At 44.0% G+C, this 26,113-nt stretch overlaps 1 protein-coding gene across 4 annotated transcripts in view; it reads right to left on the bottom strand.

Moving 5' to 3' along the window:
- The window catches only part of LOC142582417 (neural cell adhesion molecule 2-like), a 388,203-nt gene extending 366,958 nt beyond the window's left edge, over nucleotides 1-21,245 (bottom strand). For all 4 annotated transcript variants that reach the window (XM_075692113.1, XM_075692111.1, XM_075692117.1 and 1 more), the window contains exon 1: nucleotides 20,361-21,245. The gene's annotated coding sequence lies outside the window, so the exon portion shown is untranslated. The remainder of the gene's footprint in view (nucleotides 1-20,360) is intronic.
- Between the last annotated feature and the right edge of the window lie 4,868 nt (nucleotides 21,246-26,113).

The raw sequence follows: 26,113 nt of genomic DNA, 5'->3' as shown, positions 1-26,113 counted from the left end.
CATGACAATGTTTCGAGCGCTCCTTCGTGAACAGCTACTCGGTGGCAACAGAAAATAGCATCCGTTCGTGCGTACCAAACTTTCACTTTGTTGATAACGCTAATTAAGAGACGGGAGCTTCAGGAGAAACACGTCTTTTCTAAGCCCCACAATCATATCTGCATGCCTTCGATTAATATAAAGGTAGATATATCGCTATAATACCTTAAGCTAGCCTTCTTGGGCACGCCTACGCCTTGTAACACAGTGCTAGAGCGCGTGTACGTATGAAGGCTGCCTAAATACCATGGAGCGACTGCGCCACAAGAGGAGCAGATAAGCCAGCGTGCTATAATATACTGCACATAAACTACTCCCATTCCTTTCAAACTACACGTATTTGCATTACGGGTTTGCATTACGGGTTTGCATTACGGACATCGCATGGGCTTGCATTAGCCTCATATAGGGACATACCTTGCAGCAACTGGGCTTGCCTTTTTTGGGATAGTGTAAGTAAATAGCCGTAGAAATAACTTTGCCACAAAGGCGATCAACGCGCAGTTAGTCTTCAGTAATGAAACTGTTATTACACGTTCGTTCCGTAAGCACACGACACGCGTAAGAAAAATATGCGCACTTGATTCAGTCTTCAAAGTTCGACTTCGAGCATCACGGTGATTGATTCCAGTATTTTTGAAGTACGGGTCGGCGAATATTCGAAGTTTCGAATACGAATTTAATAGTGCACAAATTATTTGTGTTCGTGTCAAAAGCGAATTATGCGGTATTTTCAAATATTTGAGACTAGCCAAACATTTCGCAACACCCAACTCTCACAGTCTTTTTGCTGCTCTTCGTCTACTGAATACAATATTGCAAATGATCAGTAGTGAAGGAACGAGAAAAGCTTTCGAAGGAAAGTAGTAAAAAATTGGTAATACAGGCGTTGTTTTTGGCTTCATGGCGAAAGCCTATAATACCACCTGTCAGGTTTGATTTTAGTCTATGATGTAGAGATTTTGACAGCCAGCCATGTAGCATTTTTTACCATTTTCGCTGAAGCGAGTGGTGTTTTACTTGCGACGGACGCTTTTACTTCCGTTTACGGTACACAAGTCCTTGAATAGCTTTCTTTTTTTTTTTGCCCTAACTTCTCATGTTTTTTTCAGTAGCCATTCAATCAGCGTTTTTTGTAAGGTTTCATTCTACACAGCCGCCAATTATTCTTGAAAAGCTTGTTTGCAACCAAACTCTAAAGAATTTTGAAACGCTATTCTTCCAGTTTTCTTTTTTTTTTTGCTAAGAATTAGTGCTATTGACGTTAAACCTGTTTCGTGGTCCCTTTAGTTTTTTTTTGGATTAGTCAGTGCAGGTGGGGTACATAACTATACAAAACTAATGTTTTTGCTATAGATACGTATACGCGTCTGCGTTTTACTATTCGTTATTCAATACGATGTTCGGTACGTTCTATTCACATTCAATTCTCGTTAAAATATATATTGGCCCGTCTATACGATAAAGTTAAACCTTTAAAAACAAAAGGAAGAAACTATCTTTCACGGAACGGTATATTTATGTCATTAGTGGAGCTATAACGTTCCACTGAGTTAAATTCTAATTTTACATGACATGACCTCTCTCTCTCTCTTTCATATGACATGAGATCTGTGTTCCAAGCGTTGCAGTTTCATTTTAGTCGTTTGTTTTTATACGCATTGCCGCACGCACTTGATCGTTGACGCGTCAGATTGTGAATAAGGAGAGTTGTTGCATAAGCGACTGACAATGAGCAGTTTGAGAGAATTGCTTGCTATATTCAGTGTGCGTTATTTTTTTTTATTTTTCCATGACGCCTTTCAGAGCGAACAGCCAACCGCCTCTCAATTGAACCAACTACGTCGCGTGCGCGGCTATAAAAGTAGACGTGTACGATAAGCTTGCACAGGGATTATGAGCCTGACGCCAGCAAGGCATTATATGCGAAAGTCGCCAGTTCAATACTCAGTGCATGATCCAACGACGAAGTGAATGATGCAGTTCCAGACTACTACGACAAGCAAATGCATTCTAATCGTCTAGAGTTCTTTCTAGGTCATGGCGGCCACGGGTAGACATCAGCGATCTTAACGAGCCCATTTATGCAAGCAACTGGCTGGCTCGCGATCGTGAGGAAGGATTTTCATAGCGTAATCCGCTTTTCTGCTCCGTCCCTCCGTGAATTATTACGCCAGTAACGTCAGCATTTTCGGACTAAGAAGAAAGAAATGGCTCCGCTCGAATGTATTTTTTCAACATTCTCTGTTTAGATTTCCAGTTCGTACCATAATGGAGATCATAAGGTTCTCTGGTCAATGAAACATCAAATCAAAAATAAATTTGATGTTTTCATAAAATGCCCCATGTTTCAGAATTCATGGCACAAGCAGCATGAAAGCTGAAATGTAACCCGGGCAACCTATCTGCCTGTTTCATTCAGTTGTTGCCATGGCGGTACGCGCACGCATTTAAGAAATTCCAAGCAGTAATTGGATGCCAAAACATTAAACAAAGCAAGAGTGTTAACATACATTTCTAAAACTGTAATTCATTAAGCCTTACCCTGTTCGGATACTTCGTTGGAAGCGCCACCATAACAAAAGACAGGTTCCAGTGCTACTTAATTTCCGCATGTCCAAACATTTAGGCTGTGTCTAGCCGATAAAAATTGTTTATCCTTGGAAAAAGGCGTGCTGTGCTACAGAAGTACATCGTTCCGAACAAGCATTGTGGAGAATCAGTTCCACGGAACTCCGCAAAGTGGAGGAAGGTTACAGAAAGGAAAAATTGACATCCACTCGTACGTAGCACGAAGCCACAAAGAAAACGCTCGTGGGTTTCTCAGTAACAAAGCTTTGTAGTTTAATCCCGAACCGGGTCAAACTTTTCTTCAAATACAAACCTTTGTTTCTGAGGGGTAGGTTTGCTTTGTGGCTTCGTGCTACATACGGGTGGATCACAATTTTTCTTTTCACGAACTAGCATTGCGTTGTAAAATAATAAGTCAACCTAATAAGTTTACAGCGCTTTACCTAAGTGGAAAAACTGACATTTGTGTTCAGTTGACTGAGTCAATAAGAAATAAGCTGATTTACTAACTTTCATTTTTTTTACTCCACTTTTAGCTCACAGATGTCAGGCAGCTTAGAGGAAGACTCAGAGACAGAATTGCTCTATGTTGTCGCCCGAGCATCAACTCACGATTTATTACCCCGACTACCTGTCACGCAGCTGCCAACCTCGGTGCAGAGCTTCAGAAAAGCGTATGTAGCCCCAAAATATCTAACCTATACAGAAGAACCAACAGCGCTTGCGACAGGAGAGCACTACGGTTACGGCGCCCTTGTTAAGGACCGGCAAACTGAGTCAAAGCTTTGACATGGCTTGCACAGGCGACAGCTGACTCTCGAAAAGCCGCTTGACTTGGAAGTTTCTCAGGGCCAACGAAGCATCAAGGATATCTTTCTCCTTGGCGAAATTTTCAGCTTTATCTCGATTTAACGATCTCGATCGGTAGAACCTGCTAGGTACATCTAACGCTTACAGGAATTTCATCGCAAATGTTATGATTTCTTCGGAACGTGTATTAGCTCATCTCGAAATCTTTGAGCTAGGCTTACAAAAGATTTTACGTTGCTGTGAAGTTAGTATTTAATATTACTTTGTGCCTGTTCGTATCTGACTAAATTCGGTTTTCGCGCTCATCTGTCTCCAACATTTACCTTTTAGATCCGACGGTTTCGAGTTGCGCGTGCGTTTTTCTTTATTCTTTTGTTACATAATCAAAAAAGGATATGTTGGAGTAACCGAGTACGCAGTTTACATGATTATGTCTACTTTAATTTGAACTCTTTGTGCATGACTGACTGTCATCCTGCTTTTCTGCCAACTGTAACCTCGTCAAGCTGCTCAAGCTTTTAGTCCCGTACTCCTCCTATACAAAGGAAATAAAGTTGATTGATTGATTGATTGATTGATTGATTGATTGATTGATTGATTGATTGATTGATTGATTGATTGATTGATTGATTGATCGATCGATCGATCGATCGATTGATCTCGTCAAAAAGCTGCGAAATGCATCCCGGAACGTAACTGTGGCACTTTACCTCCCGATTTCATTTTGATTTGCAAAGAACTTTGTTCATGGTTTGAGATTACAGAAAGAGAGAGAGAGAGTAAACTTTATTTAGTGAGTTCACTCTAACTTGCTATAATCGCGTTGGGAAGGGAGAAAAGGGTAAGGAATAAGTGGTGGAGGAATGTTAATGAAACAATGTTGCGATAATATTGGTGGTCAAGCCAGCAGTGTACTCTAAGCCGTAAGTCTAGTCCATGTCGCGAACAAATTGTATAATTGCGGAGTTTTTGCAGTCCACCTCAAGTGAGGCAAATAATGCAACATGAAGTCCTCCAAGCATACCTTGGTTTTGATCTTTGGCAAAGAAGAGCCGGAGGTTCATGCACCGGAGAAGCGTCAGCTTCTCCGGCACACATTTGCGTGGACAACTATATGTGCTATGTAACGCTCTTGTGCAGCCTAGCTTCGCGGTGCTTCCTTGCCGACCCTTCACACGAATGTTGTCTGAAGACTTAGATACAGTGGTCGATGTGCTTCCCAGTACCTCCCAAAGCCATCGACGCTAGCAATCACCGAAAGATCGGGACGCGAAGCTAGCGATGAGTATAACGAGGGCTGCACTGAAGACTGCGCGGAAAAGAATGAACAACATTGAGAAAGGCGCACAATGAAGAGCAAGTGAACCGCGGGGCTTTTGTGATAATCGAAAAGTGATAACTGGTGGTGAGTGGCGCAGCCAGAAATATCGTTCGGGGGGGGGGGGGGGGGGAGGGGTTCAGGTTGAGGCTTGGCCTCCTCAGAGAATTTGTCGAGGGATCAGATGCATGAATAATGGCTGCATTGCCATTGCCAAAGATGCTGCAAACGAATTATTCAACGCTACGCACTGTCAAGGCAAGTAAATATGCATTTTTTCATAAAGGAATATATTCTTATGTCCCAAAAATCGTGCCAGATATAACTGATATCAATGCTTCCATGTTGTTTGTCTATTTAATAAGAAACAAAATATCAGACGAACTTTAGAACTATATCAGTGCGAAACCAGCAAAGCAGTGCATGCCGCTGATATGATAATTGTAAAGGCCATGAAATGAACAAGTTGAGGACAAATGTGTTAATGATTATTTGTCATTCGAGAGCCTTGTTTACATGTTTGTACTTATGCAACGGCCAGAGAAAAATCTCAGTGACGCTGTCCTTCGTTCCAATGTACTGCGCAGGAGCAGCTGTCACCGGTTGCGTATTGTAATTGCATCGAAATCGTAGTCGCAGCAAAGATCGCATATAAAAACAGCAGTTCTGCAAAATATACCAAAGAAATTCGAAGTACAACGGAATACACAAATGCGAAGATAAAGCTTGATACAAAGCAAGAAAAGTGTCTCTGGAAATAAAGCTCACTGCATGTTTGCACAAAATCTCGCGACAAGATCTTTAAATATACGTATAAGAATCCAATAAATTTACGTATCTAAGCAAAAGTCACTTTATACAGGGCGTTTCCGCTAATTTTAGCCATAGCTTAAAAATGCGTCGATGCACTCTAATACGACGCGACCAAGTGCATGTTACTCACTATTGTACGTAGTGTGTCACGCTATTTTTGTATTTTGCTTAATTAGATTTTTAGTCATGATTAATAAACCAAGTTCTGAAGTAACGAAGGTAGGAAAAAATTTCCATTCAGAAAATTGCAGAGCGGTTTGCAAAACGTCCGAATAAAGGGTTTCTTTCTTTCTATATATATATAATAAATAATAGTGTATTTCAGCTTACTGATGATGCCCGCAAAATACAAAACAAGTGACATGCCCGCTTGCGTGTCGTGATTGCACTGCTTCCAAGCGTTCCAGGCGCAAACAGCCGTAGGCGCGCTGCCGCTTAAAAGGCGACCAGGCAGCGACGTAGGCATTGACTGCGCCCTTTGCGCCAGCGATGTGCTCCCCTCGCGAAAGTTCGTTATAGCGATAAGCAGACTCAGCGGCTATCGCTTGTGCTGCCGAAAGCAACAGGTCCGTCATTTCGCGATAGCTGTAAGCAAATTGAACATCCCTAAATAAAAAAGCTCAGTTTCAGAAGACTCAATATGGTGGAATAAGAGTATCATTAATGGTCAGACGCAGTATTTCATTGAATTTACGTTTATTTCTCATGCGCTTTCACAGCAAGCGCTCGAAGAGGTCACCTTCTGCAGCAATACAACACTGGGAACTTCCGAGAACGTTTGCTGTCGCTGCCTTGAGCAGCGTCGGTGAAATGCTGTGGCAGACTTCAGTTACCTTCTCCTGCGAGGCTTCTGGAGTAGGCGCTTCTGTCGTGTATGCGTGATCCTTAATATAGCCCCAGAAGACAAAGTAAAGAGGGTTGAGGTTGGGTGACATAGCCGGCCACAGCACAGGCCCATTTCTCCATATTCATTACCCTTGGAAGGTAGCATCAAGGCTTGCTCGTGCTTGACTGCAGCTGTGGGCTGGGGCCCCCTCGTGCTTACACCACATTGCGTCAAGCTGGGCTATAGTTGCATTTTGCAGCAGAAGTCTTCAACCGGCCCTTTGAGGAACTCCCATACCTCTTGCCGGTCACAGTATTGTTAAAAAACACTGGGCTAATGACTGTATACACTCATATATTCCGCACCAAACGTTAAAAGACCACTGATATTGGGTGGCGGGACCTTCCTAGCCAGTGGGGATTTTGCTCACTTCTATAGTAGGCGTTGTGGATATTCACTTGGCAGTTTCGGGAAAAATTCACCTCGTCAGTCCGGATACCTTGGTGAGAAAGTTTTATCCTGCTCCTCCTGAATCAAAATCCAATTCGCAAAGTCGTGTCTGTTTTGAAGATCCCTTGACTCTATGCATTGTTGCAACTGCAGGTGATAAGAGTGCCGTCCAGCTGTTTTCAAAATCATCCATGCAATTGAGCGGGACACACCGAGCTGTGCGCTCACGCTGCGCGTGCTAGCGCGTGGATTGGCCGCCATGAAAGACAAAACGTTGGAGCGAACCTCATTATTTATGACTGAGGCTCTCTGCCTCTTTATTGTGAAGCAGCCGGTTTGCTTCAGCGACTCCTAGGTGTTGAATATTGTCATCGGGCTCGGTCGCGTACCTGGGTGCCAGCTTCGAAATATTCTTGCAGCCTGCCATCTCTGTCTGCCTGCAGCTCCTAGGGCAAGGATCATGTCTACTTTTTCCTCATTGGAAAAAGGCATCACTAAATTGCTCGCGCTTTAACAGCCGATGCACGATAGTTGTCTGGAATTACCACCTACCACCACCACCAACACGTACGTCAGTCGCTTTACCACGGCCGCTCGATGCAAAGCAAGGTGCGGCCAGCTACGTCGCGCCGCGGACAATAGGCGGGCGCGTCTCGGCCGAGTTTACAGTTGCGACCGCTTTTCTTGGTGAGGGTGCCACTGGTCGGGGATGCTTTCGCGACTTTGCGCCGGGGCTAAGCGGGCGTTGGTTCTCGCGTCAGAACGTGTTTGCCTGGTGCTCCACGCACTAATCTCGTGCTTTTTCGCGTGCGTGTGTGTGAGCAAGTTGGTTCGCGTCAGAACGTGTTTGCCTCGTGCGATATGCATTATTCTCGTGCTTTTTCGCGTGCGTGTGTGTGAGCAAGTCGGTTCGCGTCGGAACGTGTTTGCCTCGTGCGGTATGCATTAATCTTGCGCTTTTTCGCGTGCGTGTGTGTGAGCAAGTTTGCCTGTGCTTGCTGTGCTTTGTTAAGGCTTTTCGGTGTGCGTGTGTGCCGTAGCCAGCCTCGTTCATGTGGCGCGATGACGCGCAGCTGTTGTGTGCCACACTGCGACACAAATGCCAAAAAGGACCCGACTCTGAAATATCACGAGTTCCCATGCGACTTGGAGCGTCGAAAAGCGTGGCTAAAAATATCTCTCGCCAAGGAGTGTCGGGAAAAGGAAGCAAGTGGGAACTGAGCGATAGATCTCTGGTATGTTCCCTGCACTTTGCACAAAGTCGATATAAAACGAACACGGAACTTAGGCTCCTGCTTCCGAATGCGGTAACGACCGTGTTTCGCAAATATCCACAGTACCTGCAAAAAGAGAATGTGCAGCCCAAAAAACGCCATCGAGGAAACTTTACTGATCACACAGTAGTTGAGGCAAGCGATAATTGCGGCAGCTCTGGAGAAAGCCCCAACATCGAAAGTGCCTTGCAGTTTCTCAGCGACGAGGTGGAAGCTCTAGTTCCAGAGACTGCCTTAGAATCATGCTCTGAACGTAGTTTTTCTGTTGAACAGGCCTGTCAAACTACATTAGATATTGTGGACGTCCTAGAACAGCCAAAGCAAGCAATCAAGAGATTAAAAAAAAAGTTGCCCGTCGAGGAGAAGAGTTGAAACATTGCAGTCCGAAAGGGAAGAAATGAAAAACCGCCTCTTAGTTTATGAAAACAAGAACGAAATTCAGTCCTTTGTTCAGGTATTACAAAGAGCGTAAAAAAGGAGACAAAGCTGCTGTTTTTATCAGCAACCAAGTGACCACTTAAGGGGAAAAAATCCCGCCTACAATGAAAAAATACTGCGGGAATGTGTTTTATGGAAAGCATGCTCAAATAAAGGGCATGAGCATGTTCGAAGCAGAAGCCTTTTGAAGTTTCGTTAAAAGGGACGCACTCCTTAGATAACCTCTAGCATCACTCAATATGCTTCGTTTTCATGAGAAACAATCTACTGATGATTATTTGCAATGATAAGCGTTTTTATTTCATCTAAGTTAGTTTGAATTACTTGGGAAACTCGTACAAGTTCTCCCTATCTAAAGTTTTTAGTTTGCGTTGTAAAGTTTTAGTTGCGTTTTAGTTTACTTCACCAGAAGTGAATAAAAGTACTGATAGATTGCTTCAAGCAGAACCTCTCGATGGAAGTGCACCAACCAGTCGTGCATCGTACGGGCAACGGTCACGGATAGCGTTCAGGAGTATTCTAGAACAGATTTCCACCCCTTTGACAATCTGTTGGCGTTTGTGGCGTAATTAGCATTTCCATCGACGACTTAAAAGGTTTTGTCTGCAATTTCCAAATATAAAACGCATTATTTACGCCTTGACTGCAGTGGAGATCGCGCGTGCCGACGCAGCTGTGAAGGCGCTCTCTATCAGCAGCCATCCCCGAGCGGTGGCGCCGCAGCGGGCGCACGGAGAACTAGGCCCGAGACGCCGTTCAGGCACGACGCAGCGGGCCGCACCTTGTGCTTTTGGATCGAGCGGCCGTGGCATTACGCAGCGCAGGAGATAACGGTTGCTAGCTTAAACCAAACAGCCAACGCTTGCGTCGCTGCCCTGTCACTTCTTAAGCGGCAGCGCACCTATGGCTGTCTGTGTGCGGAAAGCTGGGGAGCAGTGCAATCACGATGCGCAAGCGGGCATGTCACATTGTGTTTTTTGTATTTCGCGGGAATCCGCAGTGAGCTGAAAAACACTAATACTTAATAGTGAACATAGAAAGACAAACTGTTTACTCGGACGCTTCGCAAACCGCTCTGCAACTTTCTAACTGGAATTTATTTCGTAGCTTCGTTGCTTCAGAAGTTAGTTAATTAATCTTGACTAATTACCTAATTAAACAAAATACAGAAAGAGCGTGACACAATGCCTACAAAAGTGAGCAACATGCATTTGGTCGCGTCATCTTAAGTGCATCGGCACATTTTTAAGCTCTGCCTAAAGTTAGCTAAAACACCCTGTATAATGCGTCAAATACGGCAAAGAAATATGTTGTGCAATCACAGATTCCCAGATCACAGAATCCTAAGCCCCCCTCCTCCCTCCACTCTCCATATGCATCGTGCGCGACGGAAGGCGGCGCGCTTCCTTCCCACTTTTCTCCGTTGCACACACAAGACTTACCCACCATTGTCGGCTCACACCCCCCCTCGCTTCGCTTTCACTCGCACATACAGTATGCGGTGCACGCTGACGATGTTGTCGCCCCTGGACTTCATACGGAGCATGACGACGACGACAGGAATGCGCCTTGAGTGTCCATCTAATTTCTATCGCAATATTATTAAGAGTATCCGGCAAGTGAAGAGTCCCGTTGCCCCTTACTTTTCGCAAAAGTAGTAACAAAATCGAGCTTTCAGCATGCGACAATTCACTTGCGCTGAAACAATGTCTTCTTGTGCGTGTGTGCGTATAAACGCAAAGGAAAGCATGTTGGCCACAATCAAATGCCTACTTGGGGCAACTAATGTAGCTACCTAAGGAATATCCAAGAAAACGTGAGGCGCTTCGTATGCATCTGCATCGTATGCATGCTGCTCGTTATTCTACACTGGCGAGATAAAAGACTCCGTAGACGTTGTGATAACACCAAAACGATGGTGATGCCCTCAAGCGAACGCGTTGCAATATGCCGAGTCCCCACAATGGTGACGGCGAGCGACCAATGCTTTGTTTTCTCGTCTGCTAGCCAGAAGGCGTCCAAAACTCTCTGAGGCCAAAATCCACTGGGCCAGGGAAAAATGAACGCGCACCGCAGTGCGCCGCGCGGTTCTCAGGGCAACACGTGAAAAACGCAAGACCTCTGGCTGGCTCTCGTAGCCCGCGGGTAGCGAGAAGAAAAATCTTATGAGGCTGAAGCCTCATAAGACCCCCTCCTCCCTGGCTACGCCCCTGCTGGTGGTATCCTGTCTTGAATGACCTCGCCTGTGAGGAGGAGGTGTCACACTTGGATACCTTCATAAATCCAAAAGGGGAAAAAAAATGTCACCGTACTGCAACCAGGAGATGTGACTGAGGGAATAGTTACCAGCCCTCTCTGATTTTAAAAAAGCATACAAATGCAACATGCTTTACTTCCCGATCTTACACAACACGAGCTGCAGCTAGCGCTATCTAAAGAGAGACCACTGACACACACCATCCTACTTGGTCCGTTGCCCTTCCTAATTTTCTTCTTTCTTTAAAGAAAAGAACCAATCACTTCGTTCCTTGAATTTCTGAGCAAGAGTTTCGATTTCTGGACTAGTAATTGGCAGTGCATATATGAACGAATTTGCACAAAGTACGACGAACTGATGAACCTCATCGCCACCAGTCATGTCAAATTCCCACTTACTTTCCTCTTTTATTTCTTCCTCCCTTTCTCGATTCACGGAGTAGCAGGCTAAAGGAGTTAAACCTCAGAGGACCTGCTTGCCTTTCTTGTCAAGTGCACGCTGCTCTTCCTCTCTCTCTCTCTCTCTTGGACACTGTGATGTAACGGTCTCCTTCGCCTGTTTCTCCCATCAGGCTCAGAAATAATTGCTTTACATGGAGTCATTGGGCACAATATCTTCAGCCTCATTTATGAATTTGCATTTCACTGTAGCTTCTCTTTATTGCTCTAACGCGCCCCCACGAACTTCTTCCTTTCTTATTATTCTTTCTTTATTACTGTACATGGAGCTCTCACATAGATATGCTGCGGCACAAAAATTGGCAAACTTATCATTCTTGTACACGCACCCTGAACGAATTTTTGAAACGACACATAATGTAACTAGAGCTAATAGGACTTAGGTGAATTTTTGATATAAAGTGACTGTCGTCTCTGTACTTGGACGAACTCACTAGAAGTATCTATGAATGATAAATTTGATTAATTATTTGGATGGCGATTTGGCATCCAACCCTTCGCCGAGTGATTAAGGCACTCGTACAAAACCTCGAAAGATACCCCAGACCATCCGAACGAAGGCAATTTATATTTATACTTTTTCTGTTTGCTCCGTGATTGCAGACCGACACACATCTTGCATTCCCCGCATAGTTTCTATCGTTAAAAAAAAGAACAGAAGAAAAAATCGGGATGACCACGAGCCGAGGAGAGGCTTCGCAGAGATCCCAGAGAGATAAACGTCGCTCCTAGGTCCCGAGAATCGAGTAGTGTGATGGAAAGCACTTCTGAAACGAAGGATAAACTAATAATGAAAAGCGACCCTGCACGTCCTACTTCTGCCCGTACTCCTGTCTGGCACTTTCTTCTTTCATTTCCTGTTGGCTTTTCTTTGTATGAAGTTACTGGGACGCGCTTGCACCATCGGCAAAAAAAAGTATTTCGTCTTCATTTCGTCTTTCATTTACTTTTCTTGCTTCTTTTCTGTTACTATATTCTGCACACCAAGAAGGAAGGAAAGAAAAAAAAGGAGAAAGTACACCGCATCCGGCTTTAATCCGCTCAAAACCCATTCCGCGTAAATCTGGCCAGCTTTGACGTCTACGTGTGCACAATATATGGCGCGTTCGGAAGTTGAGTAAAACTGCAAAAAAAAGGGGAAGGGAGGGAAAAATGTGCTGTTGGTTCTATTCTCCGACCCACGCTGGATGTTCCCCTGTCTTTCTAGCCAGGTTTGTTCTCTTTCCTCCTCTTCACAGCGACCAAAGCAATGTTCATTGTTTATGCGTTCTTCCATTTCTATTGCATTTTTATCCTCCAAAAAAACGGGGAGGGGGGGGGGGTTGTAGGAAAAGGGGATGCTTATAACCCCTGTGCCCATGCACAAGGGGGGATCAGGGTGGCCGCTTTATGCTTTTAGACTGATTCGTTTGCTGATTTCCTTGGGTGTCATTAGCACTTAGGATTTAGTGAGGATTTGTTCCTCTTCATTTCTTCCTTTATTCGCCTCGGAACCCCCGTACCTGGGTTCCAACCTAAGCTGCTTCTTGTTAGCCCACCTAAGAACATTTTCTAATGAAGACAGAGTGACTCTAACTAATGCTTCCTCGTTGAATTTGATGATTTGTTGTACACTTCATTTTTGTTCTGTAGCATCGAACTAAATGAGGTGCTGGGGAACGAAAAGAAGTGGTGTGTCTGCTGCCCCTGGTTTAGAGACAGAGAAACCAGGTTCGAGAATGAATAAAAATCCACATGAATGAAGAGCTCCGCCTTTCCTTTTCTTTTTTTCTCTGAAGCAATTGCCACAAAAACAAAAAAAAATTCAAATAAAGAGTTAAAAGCTTTTTTTAAGATGCTCTCGAGAAAATCTTGATCAGCGCAAACTTTCAGGTCATTTTTTTTCTTTATGTCCTGTACTGTTTTTTTAAGAACGAAGCCAGGTGGCTGTATCATAACATGCTAGTTTAACGGAACCCAACGACAAAGAAAAAAAAAAGGACCTAACAAAAGATGAGAACCAAGCCAGGTTTGAGCTGGTCTGCCACAACTTTTTTTTATTTATTTGTACAAGAACCTCCGCGGGCGCTATGTGGCAACTGTGTTCTGCTGATGAGCGCAAGGTCGAGGGTTTGATTCCTGTCCACTGCGGCCACATTATGACAGGGAAGAAATGAAAAAGAGATAAGAAAACTCGATTTAGATGCACGTTCACGAACATCTGGTGGTCGAAATTAGTCTAGCGCTCTCCACTACGGCACCTTTCATTGCCTTAGAGCAGCTTTGTTACGTCAAACGTAATTAATAAATAACTCAATTGAATCAATCAATTATTTATTGAATAGAGTATACAAAATTTTCTTGGGGAAGATAAATAGAGATGCCTCACTAAGTCATGCTACCTTCAATTACCGCTTCGTCATTAATGAAAGCACATCGGATAACGCGTATTATTCATTAACGCATAGAAAACAAAAGAAGCAGAACAACCATCGTGTCCTTTCTTAATTTGTTTTGTGTTTGTCGTAGTCTGATACTGTAGTTCTACATTAGACCATGGCCATAACTTGCCCACAAGGTTTCTTACGTACTGACAGATATCCCGAGCTGTCATTCTTTGGGATATGAAAAGCGCGACAAGTCAACGATGTTTCTGATCATTAAATCCAGGCGCTCATTAGCTCATGCATGACTTATATTCATGTTGACGCATGGCTCTAATGAGGCCGAATACAGTTTGTAAAATATTTCCTTGATACAAAACATAAAAGTCTACATTGGGATATCTCCAATGGCATTATGCAAACATTACAAATACACTTTTCCCCCATAGAAGCGCTCCCTGGGTTGAGGCGCTCTTTTAGTGCTAAAAGGACGCAGCATTCCACGATGATACAGTAAAAGCAGCAGAATTCTATACTGACATGTGCAGTACTCTGAGCAGCGTCGCTACCTTCATTCGAAGTAGTGATAAACAGGATACAGAGGCCTCTCTATAACTAGCGATGAAGTTAGAACCTTGTAAAACGCGGCCTGGAGAACAGAGACTGGAGAAGGTGGACAAAGAGTTGATTTATTAAAAGATTGAGGAGATAGCATGCTTAAAGCACTGACGGCCCTTTATGCGCAATGCGTCCCGACTTCAAGTGCACCAGAAAGCTGGAAGAATGCCAACACTATACTAAACCATAAGAAGGGAGACGTTAAGGAATTGAAGTATTATGGGCCTATTCACTTGCTTTCACTATTTAATAAAACTCTCACAAAATAATTTCAAATAAAGTTAGGGCAACACTCGACTTCAATCAACGAAGAGAACAGCCTGACTTTCTATATGGCTTTCATAGATTATGAAAAAGCAGTTGATTCAGTTGAGGTATCAGCAGTCATAGAAGAGCTGCGTAATCAATGAGTATAGAAAGCATACATGAATATGTTGGGAAGCATCTACAAAGATTGCCAGCATTTATGGTTTTCAACAAGTAAAATATAAAGCTGCCTATCAGGAAAGGGGGCATAATCTCTCGAAGGATATTCGCTACATCCTTAAAAAAATATTTAGGACTGAGCACTAACCCCAAATATCTCAGCAACCTTCGGTGTGCACATGACATCGTCCTGTTCAGCAACACTGGGGACGAATTAAAACACATGGTCAACAACCTTAACCGAGAAAGTGCAAGTGTGCGGTAGAAGATTTATTTGCTGAAGACAAAGAAAATGTTCAATAGCCTGGCAAGAGAACAAGAATTTCAGATCGCCAGTACGTCAGCCTCTGGAGTCTGTACAGGAGTACGTTTATCTGGGTCAATCACTTACAAGGGATCATGAGAAGGAAATTTACAGATAGGGTTGGAGTGTACGCAGCGCGCACTAACAAATCCAAACTAAGTGAGATCTTACCACTGTGGTTGAAAAGAAAAGCGTACAATCATTTCAGTCTACCAGTGCTAACATATGGGGTAAAAACTTGGAGGTTAACAAAGCACTGAGGTCATAGCGCTGGACTCGCACGGACAAGAAAGATGACGGGACGTGGGCATCGTTCTTGTCTGTGTGAATCTAGTGCTACGACTTCGGTTATTACAACGAGCCAACTAGCGTAACTGATATTTGGGCAAGTTGGTAAGTATTCATGGTGAAATTTGTAGCGCGCACAATAGACAAAGACGCAGAGAAAGCGGGCACACAGTTGTCAATAAGCGCTCGGGTGTCGACCTTCTCTGCGTCCTTGTATATTGTGCGCACTACAAATTTCACCATGAGCCAACTAGCCCAAAAACTTAGTGCCCTTCCACTCCGTGAAGAAGGATGACCAGCGAAGCTGTGTATGTGGGTCCTTTAATGGCGAACTTTACCTCCGCCGCAGGTCGACCCGGCATTGCACTAACTTCGGGATTGGCCCACGTGTGGGGAGTGCTAAACGATGCTTCCCCTCCGCCGCAGATCGGCCAGGTATGGAGCTATCTTTCGGGATCTGCTCATGTATGGGGAGTGCTTTTAACGACTGCTTCACCACCTCCACGGGTCGGCCCGGCATTGCACCATCTTTGGGATCGGCTCACGTATAGGGAGTGTTTCACGCCTGCTTTACTTCCGCGGCGGGTCTGCCCGGTATTGTACTATCTTCGGTATCGGCCCACGTATGGGGAATGCTTCACGCCTGCGTCACCTCCGTCGGGGGTCAGCCCGGCATTGTACTATTTCAGGATTTTTTTTTTCTACACGCGGACATGATAGTGGGGAAAGGAGCCCTTAACAGCTTCGCTGTAATATTTGCACTCCTGGTTAGCAAAGAAGCTCGAGAACAAGTTAAAGACTGCGCAAAGAGCGATGGAACGAAAAATATTAGGCGTAACATTACGAGAGAAAAATAGAGCGGTGTGGCTCAGAAAGCAAACGGGGATAGCTGATATTCTAGTTAAAATTAAGGGTAAAAAATAGAGCCGGGCAGGAGATGCAATATGTAGGAGTGATAACCAGTTGACCATTAGAGTTACAGAGTGGTTGCCGAGAGAAAGGAACTACATTAGAGGACAGCAGAAGACTAGGTGTGGGTATGAAACTAAGAAATTTGAAGGCGCGAGTTGGAATCAGCTAGCGCAAGGCAGAGGTAATCCAGAAGTGGACTTAAAGATAGACTGATTATGATGATGATGATGGTGATGATGATGATGACGACGACGAGGACCTGGAGGAGGAGGAGTAGCACAAGGAGGAGGAGGGCGCGACGCAGCACCAAACAAAGAAGTGTGATGACGATCTTTCCTGTCCTGGTCGTACTTGAATTTGTTGAGCGTCCTATTACACCATAATAAATATGAACCAACTACCCCAGCAACAAGTAGTAATAAGTGCACAAGGCTCAATGCTAAACTTTCACTTTTTCTTGTAATATTAGAAAACCGAAAGAATTCACTGTATATATGCAAAGAACATACACGGGTAAGCGCAACTTTGTCTTTCTCTTCACGAAAGCAAACCGTCCGAATACAGTAATACGTTATCTATTCTATAGACATGCTCTCAAGCAGTCCATTTTGCGAACATACCTTTTCTGTCGAAATCCGTTTAACATCTTCATGTTATGTAGGTGTCTGAAGTAGTTATTTCGTTTCTAAGTACCTATTTCTCATCATAACAGGCATGTAGATTGTAACTAGCTTGAACTACAATTATTTTAAACTACAGTATTGAAAACATTCGATGAATTCTGTGCTATATGCACAACTTCAATTATTTGGCGGAAACAAAAATGGCTAGAAATTGTATCTGACTTTCAAGCCGACGTTTTATCTCCAGTAAATTTAGAGACATATCAAAATATGTCTGAAAACTAAGACGCGCTAGCATCTGCCGCAGCTTGTTGACGATAGAAACAAGGCTATGCGTACGCCAAGAGAGATGAAGAGACTCCTCGTGACTTTCCCTTCAATACAAACTTGCTGCAGTGAGAAATTTCTACTATTAATACCGAATACCACAGCAAGCTGCAAAAGAGAACCAGAAAACACTGTGAGGAGGTATTTCGTCTCCCTGTCATGTGCCACTTATTCCAATAATTAGGTACCTTGTTCACTTCTTTTGGTAAAAAAAAAAAAACTGCGAGCTGTTCATCCGCAGCCAACTCCCGCATGGTAATTAGTCTGTTAACGATGGATACGGCTTAGTACGCAAAGGCCACAGTTCTACCTAACTATTATGTCAAAGGTTAACACGTTAACATTTTTGCTAGTACACAGCGCCTCCAACCTGGGTTTTTTAGCAGGTAATAAAAAGGCACTCAGCAAGCTAGCCTGCCATTTCTGCATGCATTGTTCTCCATAGCTACAGCTCAAGTGTTTAACAAGCATGCACGACCATGCAGAGGTTAGGGGCGCAACTGAGTTGTCGAGCCGTGTATTATTTTTTTAAATTCTTTTGAGACGGCTATTTTCGGCGAGCCATTACTTTAACCACGAGAAGTTGTTCGTGCAGCTTAGACGAATAAAGTGTGTGCGTGCCACGATCGATACAGCAAGAAGAGGCCGCTGAGCAAGCGCAAAAGTAGAGATGGAAAGCTGCAGTCGGAGGGCTGACAGCTTATTGCACGAAAAAATGTGCTGTGATTAAAAGCGTGGTCCTTTTATGTTCACACTAACCGTTACGAGATGTTGCCAAACTAACGCTTGCGCAGCGTGGTTTTATGGCACAGTTTATCACTCGTTCGATACGTATTGATTGAGCGTAAATTGTGCGTCTTCATCTTCAGTCCAGCCTGGGGCATGTGATGATCTGTAGTAGAACCTGAGCGTATGTGTTCTTGGAAAATATTATTGATAGTAATAGAAAAGAAAAAAAAAGGACAAAGAAAAAGACGCCTAAGGAATACGATATTGCTAGTGGACGGTTGAGATTGCCCCAAAATATAGTCTGATACGATACGCCACGCCTTAATAGCTTCAAAGCAAAAGTCACTGCGATTGACTTTTCATCTGCCACAAAGCTTCGTCATGTCGAAACATAGCCAAATGAATTCTATGGTTTTTGTGCTAGAAATATGATCTGATTGTGAGGCACGCCATAGTGACTGACGTAATTTTGACCCAGTAAGGTTCCTTAAAGTGCAGTGAACTCTTAGTAGTCGAGCGTTTTAGCACTTCGCGCCCATTCTATACGGCCACTGCGGCCTGGATTGAACCCGTTCCCTCGGGCTCAGCAGCTTAACGCTTTAGACGTCGAAACCAATCGCGTGTGGGTTGAAAGCAATGACTTTATTTAGATCTAGGCACGTACGACATCACACAAATATTCTTGTTCTCTACGTACAAAGTAACAGACATAAACTCCAAAATTCCTATGCCTGTGAGCATGCGTACTTTTGAATACTCGAACACCACGTTTTACTCCAGACACAAATACCTATATACAGTCGCCAGTGACAGTATACGATTGGTCAAAACCTGAGTGCTTATATAAAAGGGATAAGCTATTATTGCATTATGGTGCAGGTATAACAATTCGAGCAGTGTGAGTAATGAGGAAATATTAAGCTAAACCTACAGAATACAAGATTTCAACAACGATACTGACCGTGTGCTGTGTTATTTTGCCTTTCTGTTATAATCGTAGATCAGTAAAAGCCTTCCACCGAAATAAATTTTCATCCTTCTTTCAAAAACAAAGATAGAGCTATTTTTCTCAGAAAATACATGGCTCTTTTTCTGCTAAGAAGCTGCTACTGATCTGCGTAAAAACCGTTGAACACACAACCCTGCTTTCGTAATTTGTAATAAAAAAGTTCGCTTACATTGCCATTGTGGAGGACTAAAGTGAAGTAGTAATTGAAGTGTTGCTTGCGCAAGGAACGAATAATTGTTTATTTAGACGTAATATGTCGTATCCGTGGGCAGACGGCTTCTTGTCTTGCGTAATGGAAGAGCTGTGTCCCTTCCAAAAAAGTAAACCTAGTGATCGACTACAAGATCAGGCTGATTATAACGAAATGTCACACATCTCGATTTGAGCGAAAATTCTCGTTTTTTGACCTCTTCGCTTGTTTTCTGGTAAGTTATACTGTAGAGACGACATACAACTTACACTAAAGCAAAAAAAAAAAAAAAACAGTGCGACAGAAGCAGAAGCTATCAAACAACATATGCCACGCGCCAAGCGAAGGGCAATTTTGCTTGAAACAGGATAATCTTACCACAAGTCCTTTTTATATGGAACAATGGAACAATTAAACGTTTATTGTAACTCTACGCTGAGTCTATTCAAATACGCAAGCGAGAGTCAATAGACACTTTTTGAAACAACTAGGCTGGTGTAAAGCAACATTTCTTTCTCGCTCGATCCCATTTCTTTTTCACAGTCCACGGCTCCCGATAGGCCGATCTTGGCTATTGCACAGGCGAACCACCAATCGGACCACTGATGATGCGGGAATACGAAATGATCGGAATCAAATCGTTGCGTTACGTTACGCCGCGAGATCTCGTCATCAAGAGAAGGCCGTGTTTGCTTCACGACCTTGTTTTGGAGAGCATAGGCTTGCGTCTTTGAGAGTTTCGGGCGTTTATTCTTTTTGCCTTCACAAAACATTTATTGCCGCAGGAATCTCATTGGATGCTACGTTCAAGCAGCACCTTCTGAGTGTTCTCGCCTGTGCCCCAGGTGACCAATTAAAGTTCATTTAACCTTACATTCAGGACAAAGCAATCGCAACGGCTCTTTGCGATGCGCATAATGAACGCGGACATGTTCCAGAAGGGCAATCATCCCTCATCTTCCTTTCATTTGCATATGAAGTGACCCTCAAATAAAATAAAGCTGTGTGCATAAAAACATGTAAGGCTGGCAACCCGTCCATTTGGGCTTCGATTGCAGAAATGACGCGACGAATAATCCATTTATCTTTTCTAACCGCAACCTTGAAGCGATTCCAAATTTGAGCGTTGGACGTTAAATAATAACGCACTACGCACCTAAAAATGGTTGGAGGTCGACTACATCGTGGTACCGATGCTTATGACCACTCAAAACTACGAGTGACGAATAACCTCCTCGTAGTTCGAGGCATGTTTCATCTCTCAGCTATTTAAAAAATTTCAAGGCTGTATCACTGAACTGTGAAGCAAATTCTTACCAGTGCACGTGCGACGTGCTTAACGCGTAGATCCAGAGCTTCAAGCCACGGCGAAGGGAGCCAGAGAACACTTCAAGCTTTCCTTTCCTCAGACTCGGCGTCAAAAACACGGCGTGCACCCGTCAGTCTGTTCGTCCACCGGTGCCGACGGGTGAATACCACCGATGCCAGAGCCGATTGAGAGACGTGTCACTCGGCCCCCGTCAACACTCCAAGCTGCAGAGCCGAGACACTGCTCGCTCTTGCGCGAGAGTCGTCTTCCACTGCGCCTTCTTCCTGGACGCCGGAGCGTACTCCTCGACACACGTCTGTCTCAGAATCTACGCTCGACGGCGGAACCGAGAGCGACCGACGCCGCTCGCACAACCGGCCGCCATCAAACTGACAGAACTGAGAGGATGCACCAGCCGAGACTGAATGAGTACGTAAGCAATGAGTCTTTTCTTTCCTGTTTTCTCCGTAGGGGTTTGATTTGCGGGCTCCTCGCACGGGCTGGTGGTTAGTCCGCACGCTCACTCACGACACCAACACATTGCTCTTTTGGAAGAGCCATGTTCGTTCTTTTATCTCTTATTTGGCGAAAAGGTTGAATCGAAAAGAAAAAAAGAAGGAATATGGAAGATGTCGTTCCTCGTCTTACGAACTGAGAAGTGCACCGCGAATGGGGGATAGGGCACGCGGAGGCAACACAAACAGTGTCTTTCCTCTCGGCTCGGTCGACGCGATGGCAGTCCAGATGCAGACCCAGATTCTGGTGCAAGCCACGAGGTTTAGACAGCGACGGGCACAGCGCCGAACGCTGCCGCGAGCGGCAACAGCACAAGTGAATAGTTGCACCGCACACGAGTGAAAAGCACAGCGTACAGCTTTCGAAGGGTTGCGTCTCGGCCGCGCCGCGCGACTGACGGCGATATCGCGGTCTGGGCCCGGGACCTCGCGATTGGTTGCCAAGTTCGCCACAGAGCGGCGCTCCTCTGCTGGCGGCGCTCGGAGCTAATGGGGGATGGAGGAGGAGGATGCCGCGCAGCATCCTCCATCCACGTTCTTTTTCGTTCTCTCTGTACTTCCTCCTTCTCCTCTTCTTGCTCTTTTTTCTCGCCGCTGCAACATCCCTTTTCTTTCGTCCCCTCAGACCCTGAGCAGCGCAGCGTCTGCCCGCGAGTACGGCGGCGGATAGAACGAAGCTTTCATTCTGTTCTGCCCGATTTCAGTCGTACGCTTCTGTGCTACTGTTATTGGGGTTTTTGCTTCACTTCATTGAAGATGTCTTACGAAAAAAATAAAAGATAAGGAGAACAGGGAGACGTGGGAGGAGGAGGGGTGGTGTAAGGGGATTTAACCACGAACCCGAGCCTACGCCCGAAAGCTGTTTTGTTCCTTTTCTTTGCTTCTTTAGTGGTACCCGCGCATTGGGGAATCTCCACCGCGTGACGTGGTCTGCCGCTCGCTGTTAATTCTCATTTGATTCTTTCCACCTATTCGTCGTAGTTGTCGTCCCCGCCGCCGCCGCCGTCCCAGTCTCCCGCGCCCTCTTCAATCCATGGCACTTCCCTCCGCCTATCTACCAACGCTTTCCGACCTTACCCGTCCTTCCACAGACGTCACCGCTTCACGAGAGGAACGCTCCTAGCCGCGCCTTTACCGTATGCAAAGCAGAGAGCGGCTCGCAAATGAATGGATGGCCCTTGGTGCTGGCTGCAGTTCCCACTGCGCGTGTATTTCCTTCTGTTCTCATTTTTGCGATTCCGTATCTTTTCTCTTTTTTTTATCTACAGGTGCGCTGCGCAGATCCACAAATTTTCCCTTCCACGCTGGTCCTCTTTATTTATATTTTCCCCCTCCTAATTCGCCCAACCGACATTTGCTTCCTCCACAGTATTTTGTCCATCGCTTAACCGTACTGCATAACGTGAACGTTTACGCTGACTTCTGTTTATTTTCGTATTTCTGCGTCCTCTCCTATCAAGGCCCGTGGCTACCGCTGCACCATTCGCAGTACGTGTGTGCTAATGTGGGATTGAAAAAAAAAGAATTTTCCGACCGAGATCAGCAGGAAGAGTAGCGCGAGAGAGCAGTTAGAATTCTGAGGCATACCACTCACGTCATCTGACAGCTGCACTGGTAAGAAAAACTGCTCTCCCGTTGGCCTCGCGTGCACGATTGTGCGCTCCGCTCCGCTTTTACCGTAATTGCGTGACGAGGATGGAACAGCGCGGGCAATTTTTTGGGAGCTGGAGGTGGAAAAAAATACAAACAAATGTCCGTCTCTCGTATGGAACTGCGCAGACGCAATGTAAACAGGCGGCACGACGCCAATCTATCTGGTTCCTTGTGAACTAGATAAAAACGAGGGCCAGGTTTCATATAAGGCACATAGTGGATCCATCCGTGATTTCCAGCGAGCGCATTCCCAGGGGAGGCCTTGGTGAGACTGCGAGAAATTTGAACAAACCCTCTGTAATAAGAGAGCAACAGAAGGAAGCGGTGCGTTGAACAATGGGAAATAGTGCCTCCGAAGGCATCAGACATATTGCTCGAGCGGTGTACTAAAAGCACCGTATTCGCGCTTTTACGTATAACGATGTCGTTGCCGTTAACCTTCTACATTGAACACAACAATTAGTATGAAATGAATACTTTCGGTAATATCCCTCTGTTGACATTATTTCCTTCAACTGAAAATCAATCCCAGCCTTAAGAGGAAGCTTTAGCGTGGGCCCAACTCCCATGCGGCCTATAGAAATACATGTAAAACGCACAAAAAATTTTCTGAGATGACTCCTGGACCAACTTTAATAAATTTTGTTGCATTTGAGAGGGAAAGTTAAATTCTAGTGACTGATGCAAACGGAATTTCGATTTAGGGCCTGCATTTTGTTAAATGAATCTTAAAGAAAAAATACACACACGCAGTTTATAAATTAATAGCTTTTCATCAAGAAAAGGTACCGCGGTTCTGTAAACGGCATTAATTAGATCATTCAAAGCGGACAAATGCGATATGTCAATTCATATCTTACGTGAATTCGTTACGCTGTGTACAACGGTTCTGCAAAAGCTGTACTTCCATAATACTGATTTTTTTTAGGTTCATGTGTACGTATCAATTTTGTCCCCTTTAGATGTGCTATCATATGCAATTTAAAGAATTGTGATATCATTTTACATTGCTGAGTTACAGAGTTGTAAACATTATAGTTTTGTTTTCTAAAAATTGTCGATGTTTGCAAATTCTCAATAAAAAAATTAAGACCTAAATGAAAATTCGAAACGAACTGTCACTAGATTTAATGTTTTCGCTTCAAGTGCAACAGATCTCGTCAAATTTGGTGCAGTGGTTGCCGAGAAAAATGAATTGTGCTTTTACATGCATTTATATAAGAGCACCTGAGCTAAAACCCCTTAACATATTTTAAAGCAAAATATGGAAAACACGGGAAGTTGCACATTTTGCTACTTAAATAATTTCATAAAAATAAAGCTTGAAATTTTTATTTATTTCACTCAGTTCGACCTAATAGTTCTGCGGAAACCCGCAACGTAGAGAGAAGTAATTAATAAAGGGAAAATGAGACCATCTGCTAGCCGCCTGGTTGGCTCAGATAGTATAGCGGCTGCCCCGGAAAGGCGGTGGTCCCGGGTTCGAGTCCCTGACAAGGACGAATTTTACTTCAACTGCGAAGCTGTTCTTTCGAGGAACCCGTATGGGTTTCCTTTGTAGCACTTAGCTACGTTTTGGTGGATGTCTCATTTTCCCTTTATTAATTTCAATCACTGGTGGGAACAGGAATAAGAAGTAAGAAAATATTAAGAGACAGTTGTCCAGGTGAGCTCAATGGCCAAAGCGGTAGCAGCTACATCACTACTATAGTAAGCATGAGTAAGAGGAACAAATACTCAATTACATCTTGTAGTCGGAGCTCGAGATTACACTGGACAAGTGGATTGTGCAGGGGTTTCTTTCTTTCTTTTGTTTCTATTTTTTTTTCATATCAAGAGTTACATGCACCATAAATTAGTACTAGGAAAGAAGAGAAAACACCCTTGTATTCAAGAATTCCGCACAGCGTCGTTAAAGTCATAACTGATAAAATGAAGTTTAATGTCACGTTTTTCTTTAGAAAAGAACCATCGTCTTTCATGAACTACCCACACGTTATGGTAGAGATTTTGTCAACATATTTCTTTGGCTTTCCCAACATTCGGGCAATTATTCAGTTAGCAAAAATTGCCATAGATGTGTTTATTTTCTAAAAGTGCTATGCATGTTCATATTCTTTTCACGTGAAGCTAAGCAATTTCAAAGAGCAAACCTAACCCTGATATTTATTTTAATGTCACCAATGTTATGCTTCAAGCTGCAATACACAAGGAAATAAATTTCTTGTTTTCGGAAGCTATCTGCAGATAATGGAAAGTAAATAGCCTAGTTCCAAAGCTTCAAACGGGACGCTACTATTTGGAAACCTACCGTTCAACATAACAAAACACAGATTTACTGAACGCGAATCTATGTCGCCTTTGTAGGTTCTCTAACTACTCCAGCTCTTACATGAAGTCGACGAGGCGCTGACGAAACCGACTAATCGTCATTTAGGAACTCCGGAATTAATATGGTTGCGGAATGACTATGCGATAAATTTAATATTGGCAACAAATTCAAACGAAAGTCAAAGAAGTTGTCTGGTGAATTTCGGCTTAATATTAGTTCCTCGTCAGCCGCTGTAACCACAAACGTCGCTGGCTTACACTACCTAGTATAAGCTATACATTATACATACATAAACATCCAAACAGTATAAAGAGAAGCAATCGTCACCCTAGCTTAATTGGCAATGTTCCACATGCATCGCGCGATGGGTGTGGGTTCGATTACCACGCTCGGGGGGAAGTTGGGTTTGCTTCCCTTTCGATATTCCTTTATTACGAACACGTACTTTTTGGAAACTGGACTCTCCGATATAAATAATTCCTCACTTGACTAAAAGACAAATTATTTAACCACCTTTTATCTATCGTTCAATAATTGCTAGGTTCGCTATGGCTTTTACTGAATATGCAACCTTTCTCTTTCCTTCGTTCTTCTGGTATAATATTGCTGTTTTTCTCATTTTAAATCGCTTCTTAAGAAAGCATGAATAGTTATCAATAATCAAATAACTCGCCCTTATGCCTATGATTGTATAACTTTGCTCCGTCTACGTTAAAGAGCAGGTACAATTACTGTAACCGTTATGGGTAAATGTGTTAGTGGGTTTACATTTAAAACAAAGGCAGTGCAGTCATAGATAGTTCGTTGTTCTTTTTGCTAATGTTGCCATTGGTCTATATGACAGCTAAACATTTGTCACGCTTTTTCTTGTCTTTAAGCTTATAATGCACATATATAAATGTTATAACAAATGTGATTTGCACAATGTTGCATTCATTCTTCCCGTTGTAAGAAATGCTTGAATATCTGCAACAAACGTGATGTCACTTTTCTCTTTGAGGTCTTCTCGCGGTGACAGCTTACAAGTTTATACTGTTGTATTCGAGTCAAGGTATTTAACTTAAAAGTACTGTCACGCTTCTTTAGAGCACAGATCTTCGGCGCCAATTCCTGCTTTTAGCGTCGGCGTCCTTCGGCGTCGTACCTCGGCATAACCGAGCGAACGAAAGTGCGAAAATGGAGCGCAGCGGGCCATGAAAGACGGCGATAGCAAAGAGAGCGCGTGGAGGAACGTGGAGGAGGAGGGTGCTGCGGTAACGTG

Source organism: Dermacentor variabilis, chromosome 5, assembly GCF_050947875.1.
Source record: "Dermacentor variabilis isolate Ectoservices chromosome 5, ASM5094787v1, whole genome shotgun sequence".
In the NCBI taxonomy this organism is placed as follows: Eukaryota; Metazoa; Arthropoda; class Arachnida; order Ixodida; family Ixodidae; genus Dermacentor; species Dermacentor variabilis.
The sequence above is the reverse complement of the archived record's forward strand: the minus strand, read 5'-3'. Positions and strand labels throughout refer to the sequence as shown.